We start from the raw sequence: 9,106 nt of genomic DNA on the forward strand, positions 1-9,106 counted from the left end.
TTGAAGTGTGGAGCACTGTATGTCCGAGACTCGGAGGAATATATAGTAACGAAAAGAGAGCATGTGATAAGTCACGTTTATTCGTCATGGCTTTGAGCGAGATCGACTTCCGGTTATTTCGACTGAAGAGAGAGTTTGGACCAAAAGCCCCAAATGAAAACAATTGGGTAAAATGTCTTTGAACACTGTTTCCAGGAATTGGAGCCCTAACAAGGTGATAAAATGGTATGAGTAAAGATCCAGGAGAAGGTGGAAACCCGCAGAGAAATGGTCAACCTTGGGTGCTGCCTCTGTCCTGGGGGTTTCTGCTGATTCAGGAAGAGGAGGCCAGAATCTGAGAAGCACTTTGGCCACCTTGGGAAGCAGGAGGTCAAAAGCAGGAATCCAGGCCTGCCAAGTTTGGGTCTCCATGAGTCCCTGAAGCATTGAGTTGGGAGCCCAATGGGTCACAGCCTAGAGGTCAGAAGAAAGAAAAAGTAACTCACCCCCACATGGACCACCCTCAACTTCAAGTTCCCCAAGTGGCCCCAAGTATGTCAACCACTGAAATTGTATTAAGGTGATCCCAGGTTGATGGTACCTCCAGGTACCTGGTTGAAATAAAAGAAAGTCATCTCTGGAGAAAGGTGACATCCTACCAGCCCTCAAACTACTTCTAAGCAACCCCTGAAATACAATGTTTGGCACCCTATCCGAGATAACCAGAAACATGAGGGGACAACACACCATAAATTAGAATGAGAAAAACACCAGGCAATCAAAAAGGCACACAAGGGCTCTAGAGAAAAGAATTTTCAAACACAATCTCTAAAGTAATTATGCTTATGGTGTTCAAGGTTTTAAAAGGCAAGGTTTAAAATTCTTAACAGAAAACTGAAAACTTTAAAAAAGTGAGAACAGTTTGGGACAAAGTAAAAATTCTAGAACTGGAACACATTAATCACACAATGAGTGTGTTTTGCAGCAGGTTAGACCCAGCTGAAGAGAGAATATATAAACGGGAAGATAAGCCAAAGAAAATATGCAGATGGAAGCAGGCAGAGAAAAATGATGGAAAAGACAAAGGAGGTACAAGACGAGGGGGATACAATGAAAGCACAGCATTTCAGAAGGAAAGGAGAGAACGGACAGAGCAACATTTGAAGAAATAGAGGCTGAGGAGGTGATTTAGTTTTTCTCTTCATTTTATAGGGAACTGAGCTCATAGTTTGTATGAGCTTTCTTATTAGGAAGCTGAAGTGCTCTAAAAAAATACTCTATTATCACTCTCAGATAACTAGGGCAAAAAGACTATTTTAAAGTTATGGAAACAGAGGAACTTAAAGCAGGCCTAGACAAATTTATTTTCAAAGATCACTCTTTAATTTGACTGACAGATGAATAATAAACCTCGGATTATTTTAGCTAACACACTGTAACTGTTTTGGTGCTTTGGGAATATAGTTGAGCAGCTTTTCAAGTACTTGAAACTAAAAACTAAGAATGCCCTCTGAGAGTAAAACTGAAACAGGGAAAGAGCTCATGAGGGCAAAGATATGCAAAACTTTCTTAATTGTACAGCATAGCTCCCAGAAAGCTTGACTTGACAATGACCTGAATGATGTAATGTCTTAAGTAATCTCTACACCCAACTTGGGGCTTGAACTCACAACCCCTAGATTGAGTCACATGCTCTACCGACTGAGCCCGCCCTGAGTCCCAACAATGACCTGAATGCTGTAATGTCTTAATCTCATTGGGTGTGTGAATGTGGGGCAGACTTATCAGCTAAAGGAAGCAGAGAAAAAAGATGGCCACAGAGACAGACATTGACTGGACTCATAAAGCACAGTCCAGGGCAAGGACTGTGACTATTCCCGTACCCCAGATAAGACTCTTCCGTCAAAACATCCTTTATACCCCATTCATTCAACCAACTCCTTTGTTTGGGGTCCAGATCTACCATTGCAATTTTCTGGTTAGTGTTTATTTTCCTAGGCCGAGTGTCCATGGTGAAAAAATTGTCCCTCAGGCAATTGTATACTTTATTATAAATTGTAAGTTATTGTTATGGTTTATACAGTGGTGTCTATTAAGTTGATTAATGTGAGTCCACTGCTGCAAAAGCATCCACTCAAAAGCCAGGGGTCTGAATCCATAAGGCTGGGGGCCAAAATCTCGACCATTTTATGTTTGTCCAAATATGCCAGACTGTGAGTCCTCTTAGATTTGTCATTCATTGTCTGGTTGCAGCTCTGGTGCTGGTGCCATTATTGGCTAACAATGGTCTTATTTTTCCAAATGTATGTATCTTACAAATCAAAGCAATATTATTACACACAAAGTAGGGTCATCATAAAACAGCTTTTCCTTCCCTTACCCCTACTCATTCCATTCCCCAAAGCTCACCTCATGTCTTCTGGAATTTTCCATCATAACTTTTAAATACTGAGAATACACTATTTATACTTTTATTGATTTGAGATATGGGGAAGAAAAAACTAGAAATTTGGTGAGCTTCTATTTTCTGAGAGTTTTCCTTGCCTTTATTTACAATCTAATTTTTGAAATTTTATATTGACTATTAGATTGATATTTTACATACATGCTTTCTTTTTCTCTGATAGCTTCTCTTTCAGATCATGCAGCGTTTGCTTTATAATTTTAATCTGGCCAAAGTACTCACGATCATTAAAAAAATGTTTTTTTCTATCCACAGAATAATTTCTGTGTCCTTCACATTTTTCAATTCTGTTTATTTGTTATAGCTCTACTGGTATATTACAGCTTTTCCAGAAAGTCCAGTAAAAGTTGGATCTATACTTGCTTCGGTGGCAGTCAGGCTCTTGAAGTGGCCCCTGTGACCCGCCCCCCCCCCAGTCCTGGGGCTCACACCCTGTGCGGCTCCCTCCCCTTGAGTGTGGGGAGACGTACACCTTGCTTCTAACCAGTGAACACCACCGTGGTGTCCGGGTGTATGTGGTCACGATCGCATAAGGCTTCAGCATCCTTGTTGGACTTCCTCCCTCTCTGTCTTCCCTTCCCCCTTTCTCTCCTTCCTCCCCACCCCCCCGCCCCAACCTCACCCTCACTCTCTTGCTGGCTTTGAGGAAACAAGGGATCTTTTTGGGTAGCCCTGGGTGGCAGGAATCTGGGGTATCTCTAAGGGCTGAAGGTGGCCTCTGGCCAAAACTGATGAGAAACTAAGGTCTCAGCCCAATGACTACAAGGAAGCGTGCAGTCAGAGTGGGCTTAGAAGACATCCTTCTCCAGTCAAGCCTCGAATGAGAACACAGCCAAGCTGATACCTTGAGTGCAGCCTGCGTAAGACTAAACAGAGAATCCAGCTAACCCGTGCTTGGACTCTATTTATTACTGAAACATTGACAAGTGTATAGGAAACTGTGTTTCTGAAACTAGAAGACTATAACCATCATGAGTGTTATCAAGTTGTAGCAGCTTTTTGTATATTCTGGATACAAGTCCTTTGGTAGATGTATGGGTTAGGGATATTTTCTCCCGGTCTGCGCGTTGCCTGTTAATTTGCCTCATGATTTTTATTAGAAGGATCCCAAATGAAATCTAATGATCAAGTTTGATCTCTCGTGTCCAGCGCTTTCTGTGCTCTGCTTAAAAAATCGTTGCCTGCTCGAAGATAAAGGTTTGCTTTTTTAGTTATTACATTTGAGTCAATAATCCACTGTGAATTAATTTTTGTGTCTGGTGTAAGGGAGGGACTGAGGTGTGGTTTTTTTGTTTTGTTTTGTTTTGTTTTTTTTATATGGATATCCTTTGTTTCAGCTTCACGGCTGTCCTCTCTCCACTGAAATGCGTTGGCTCCTTCATCAAAAACCAATCAAGCAGATAAGTGTGGGTCTACCTCTGGATGGTGTTCTATTACGCTGGTCCATTTGTCTATCCCAGGCCAATACCGCTCTGCCTTGGTTATCATAACTTTTTTTTTTTTTTTAATGTTTATTTTTGAGAGAGAGAGAAAGAGCACGAGCAGGGCAGGGGCAGAGAGAGAGACACACACACAGAATCCGAAGCAGGCTCCAGGCTCCGAGGGGTCAGCATACAGCCCGATGTGGGGCTCGAACCCATGAACTGCGAGATCATGACCTGAGCCGAAGTCGGATGCTCAACCGACTGAACCACCCAGGCGCCCTGTTCCTTTCCAATTTTAAGTATGATTCTGTGTCCATGGTTTTTCTTTTCTGTTGGTGCTCTGCAGTTTTTCTGATGTGTTTAGATATAGATTTCCTTTTTATTTACTTGCTTTGGACTCATTCGGCCTCCTAGGTCTATGAGTTGATGTCTGTGAACGGTGTGGAAAGCTCCTAGCCATTATCTTGTTGAGTATTGCAGCTTTCCCACTGTCCCTATTATATCCTTATAGAATTCCGCTTAGATAATCATTAGATTTTCTTACCCCATTTTCTGGGACTCCGTTTCTCCCAAGTGTTTTCCATCTTTTTGTCCTCCTAGTCTTCCAGTCTTAAGCGACCGACTTCGGCTCAGTTCATGATCTCATGGTTCGTGGGTTTCAGCCCCGCAGCGGGCTCGGTGCTGGCAGCTCGGAGCCTGGAGCCTGCTTTGGATTCTGTGTCTCTCCCTCTCTCTGTCTCTCAGAGATAAATAAACATCAAAATTTTTTTTAAAAAATAATAAAATAAAATATATCCTTCCTGGGCACCTGGGTGGCTCAGTCGGTCAAGCGTCCGACTTTGGCTCAGGTCGTGATCTCACAGTTCGTGAGTTTGAGCCCCGCGCTGGGTCTGTGCTGACAGCTCGGAGCCTGGAGCCTGCTTTGGATTTTGTGTGTGTCTCTCTCTGCCCCTCTCCTGCTTGTGCACGATCTCTCTCTATCTCAAAAGTAAATAGACATTTTAAAACAAATCAATAAATGTATCCTTCAGCTTGCTTTATTAAATGTTTTCACCGCTTAACTTTTCACTTGGAAATAATTCTAGAGGCCCAAGAATGTTGCAAACAAGGGACACAGAATTCCCGAATACTCTCCACTCACTCAGATTCCGCAGATGATGAGGCCGTCCACACCACAGTGCATCACCAAACTCCGGGGTGAAATCAATCTGATGCCGCGGTCTCACCTGCATGCACAGTCAGACCCCCCGAGGGCACCCTGGATGTCCTTTTTCTGGTCCAGAGTCACAAGCTGTGTGTCACTGTCATGCTTTTTTAACCTCCTTTATTCTGGTTTCTCTTGTCCTTTCTCCTCTTTGCCCTTTAGGATCTTGGCTCTTTCGAGGAGTGCTGGCCAGTTATTTAGTACAACGTCCTTCCATGTGCGTTTTCCAGTGTTTCCTCGCGGTTGAGTTCAGGTGAGGCATTTGGGGCAGAAACGTGCACCTCATCAGGAGGCCCTGGTGTCCCTTTGTGCTGTTTCTGGAGATGTAACCTGTGCTACCTCTCCCCTCCCCCACGTAATAGTGAACTTGGGCCCCAGTAGTGACGACTTGTCATACGAGACTTTTCCCCTCCACCCACGGCAAGCTCGCTCCGGGAGCACTTGCCGGTTGGCTCCCTGTGCGCAGTGGGTTTACGTGTCATTCATTTGTCATTTTGTCATTGTAGGAGACACCGGCTGTCCGCGTGGGCCCCCCTCGGGCCCCCCTCGGAGGACCTGATGCTTTACCACCTGCTCTGTGAAGCTCCATCTGTACCAGGGGGCCCTGTCCCCACTCGCAGGACTCACCCAGGCCCCCGGGCCCCTCTGGAGGGGAGACATGCCGTCTCCCGCTAGTCTGGATGTCTCCAGGGAGTGTGTCTGTGAGAAGATGGGCTCTAGGACGGGACACCTCCCTAGTCCGGGTGATCGCCAGGCCTGCTTTAGGAGAGGGGATTGGAGGACATCCTGGGGGCTCCATAAGGAGACGAGTGGGGTGTTAGGGAAGCTCACCCGGGCTCAGGGCAGGCACCTGAGAGCCAGAGGGTCAGGGAGCAGCCCTCAGGTGTCCTGTCTGGGGTCTGGGAACCTCCCGATGCCACCTGGATGAGGCCGCAAGCCAACATTTTCACCCGCTGCCTCACCACCTCTGCCCGCTTGACTTTTACCCGGGTTTCCCCACTTCCCTGGGCCTCTGTGCTCATCCTTGCTCTCTGGAGGGGGCGCCCTGCACACAGGAAGGGGACGAAACAGGCCCAAAGGCGTCAGCCTGGAGGAATCCATCTTGTGGACTTTGCCAGCACCCTGAGATCCACAGTTCCGGAATTCACTCTCTGTGCTTAGTCGTGAGTGGCTGTGTGACCAGGGAACACTTGTGTGTTTGCGCAGCGCCTTCCATAAAATGGAAATAGTGGCCCCGTGTACCTTACAGGAGCCATAGGAACCAAGTCTAGTATGTTACAGCATTGTAAAATCACCGGAAATTCCGAGTCGCAATTCAAGTGCTCGCCGCTACGTGCCATAGACTCGCACGAACCACCGTGAAACACCCAGAAAGTGCTAGTGAGGTCACAGAGCCTCCTCCCCGATGGCTCCTGCCCCTCCCTTCCGCACGGCGGTCCCCAGGCTGGGGGCTGCTCTGCTCCCCTCCCTGGAGGGCCTGCACTGTGCTCTCTGACCGCTCTCACGGCAGGAGCCCCCCCCCCGCCCCCCACCAAGTCTGCCCCCTCCCCGGGGTCCAAAGGCCCACCCGCCCATCTCTCCCCTCTCGGTTTCCCTTCTGGGCCTGTCCTCCAGGCCTCTCTGGCTCTCATCAGCGTTTGCACCCGGCTGATGGCCCCAGAGAGGCCACAACCAGAGTTCGTATCCCAAACTGCGACCCACTAGCTAACAGAGTGTTTGCTCTGGAAGCTCAGCTCCCGGCAATTTACGGTAAAGTTAGGAAGACGTGGCTGGCGGCAGGGTCTGTGCAAAGCCTCACGGCCCGTCGGGTGACGGCCCGTCGGGTGAGGCAGAGGCTCCAGGGTGCAGAACCTGCAACGGGGAAGGCAGCAAGGAGGGGAACTCAGTCCTGCAGGGACTAGAGTCACCTGGTAGAGCCACGGCGGGGAGTCCAGACCCCGCGGCCACACCACACGGGCGACTGGGGCAGGGCCCCGTAACCCCCGGTGCACGAGCCTTGCTCGGCGCTGTGTGGCTTCCAGAGGCACACCCCCCTCTGGAGTGGGCTCCAGTCCCCAGCAGCAACCCCCCAACCCCGGGGCAGGTCACTGCTGGTTGGTCCACCGCGACATCCTGATCCCAAACAGGACCTGGCACGTGATTGCCGAATGAGACCCCGGCCAGCCCGTCAGGACGAAATGGGGCTTGGGGGCAAGGCCGGGGGGCCCGGCGTGGCCTTGGGCAACAGGAGTGCCGGAGGGCTCCAGAGCGGGGCCAGACTTGGGCATCTACGCAGCCACTTGGGGTCCCGGGGGGCCTGTCACACCCGTGTCATGTTTCCTGGACTAGGATCACACCTACTCACCATCGCCTGCCACAGAGGAGGGAGTGGGCGGGAGTGAGCGGATCCTCAAGCCAGACTTGCTCCTTCTGGGGACCCCCTTCTTTACAGCTCTTGGGTACCAGGTCACTCCTGGAGACGGGGCCTATCCAGCAAAGACTATAAATTGGACAAAGACTGTAGTCAGGCCCTTTCATTCCCTCCTAGTGTTTTAGACCCCTAAGCCTGTTATAACCCAGGTGCTTCCCTGCCCTTCTCTTTTCTATACAGCTAGTGTCAGAGGGCAAGTGAATACTAATTCTCACTAAAGTGCAAAAGACCGATAAGGTTTGTGTTAAGTTATACCTCGTGAGAAAATCCCATTTCATATAGAAACCATTCTTTAAAAGTGGCACCCAGACCATTATTGGCAAGGCCGATAGAATTCATTCACTCATTTTATTTCACTGGAGAAGCAGGTGAAAACCCCTCCCACATGTCACAGGACAGGCCTAGCTCTGTGTGGGACACTGGTTCCCATCACCCCTGTCCTCCACAAGGGTTCCCAGAGGTGGAGGCCTGGGGGCTGTTACCCAGCCCCTCCCTCCAGAAAAGCCCCACTTAGGAAACGAGAATTCAGCTCCTGGTTTGTCCTTTCCTCCTAGGATTAGCCCGGAAAGACCGCATTACCCCTTTGCCCTTTGGATTAAAAAACCAGGTTTCAGGGAGCCCCGAGGGAAGTCGACAATAGTATGCTCATCCGGGTAACTCAGCCAAAGCCAGGTCTGTTTTAAGAAACAGTTGGGGAAGCGTTAGCTCAATGGCTTTGGAAAATAGACTCTTTCATTCACCAGCTGTTGGCCTTTGGACAACAGACTTACTATCTCTAAGCTTCGACTTCCTCATCCATAAAATGGTGTCACAGATTTATTCATTGGGATAGACTTGAAAGTGTTTATGGAGGTGAGTCCTTCATTCAGCACACTCGGCCTCTGTATGAACCGTGCCTGCTTACGGGACAGCAGCAGGTGTAGACAGAGAACAACACAGACATCATCTAGTCCCACAGGCCAACTGTTAGAGGCATGCGCACCGTTAACGCATAAATTCTGGGCATCTGAGCCCATCAAAAGGTCAGGGGGAGCTTCACTGAGGGAGGAAGGCTTTGAGGCCAGAGCTGAGGGTGATTCCGGCAAAAAGGAGTGAAGCGCGTCCAGGTAGAAGGAACAGCATGTGTGGGGTCCCTGAGGTGGGAGTGAGTGAGCAGTGAGCATGGCTGGAAGGGAGAGCAAGAGAGAGGGTGTGCTTCACCTTGGAGGGTGGATGAGACCTGGCATGAGCTTGAGTTAGGGTTTCCATCCTTATTCTAAGCCCTTGACAGGGTTGTACCGAGAAAAGGATATGCTCAAACATCAGGATTCATTCATTTTTCCCCTTCTCACCATTTGTCTCCATGCATCGAATCTAAACGTCAATCAAAAGCCATATTTTCTCGAATATGGACTTTCTCGATTATGGATTTTCATCGGATTAGGGCGATGACTTCTATTACACTGCCACATCCATAAGTAACATCTTTCCTAAAGATTGAGTACAGCAGGTGGGTCCCAGAACGCACACAATGTAAACAACACCGAATTTTGTGTCACTAGAGGGAGATCCCAATGGCAAGCAGCAAACCCTGCCAGCCGGTTTGAAACGCGGCCCCTGGGAGACAGAATTTAAAAAGCGCACTG

At 48.6% G+C, this 9,106-nt stretch overlaps 1 long non-coding RNA gene across 1 annotated transcript; it reads left to right on the top strand.

Annotated features, from left to right (window-relative positions):
• Nucleotides 1-779: 779 nt before the first annotated feature.
• Nucleotides 780-6,432, top strand: LOC122230337. The gene is made up of 3 exons (XR_006207383.1): nucleotides 780-1,162; nucleotides 5,234-5,324; nucleotides 5,578-6,432. It is a non-coding gene; the product is annotated as an uncharacterized LOC122230337 (long non-coding RNA).
• Nucleotides 6,433-9,106: the final 2,674 nt, after the last annotated feature.

The sequence above is a fragment of the Panthera leo genome, chromosome C2 (assembly GCF_018350215.1).
Source record: "Panthera leo isolate Ple1 chromosome C2, P.leo_Ple1_pat1.1, whole genome shotgun sequence".
NCBI classification, from domain to species: domain Eukaryota; kingdom Metazoa; phylum Chordata; class Mammalia; order Carnivora; family Felidae; genus Panthera; species Panthera leo.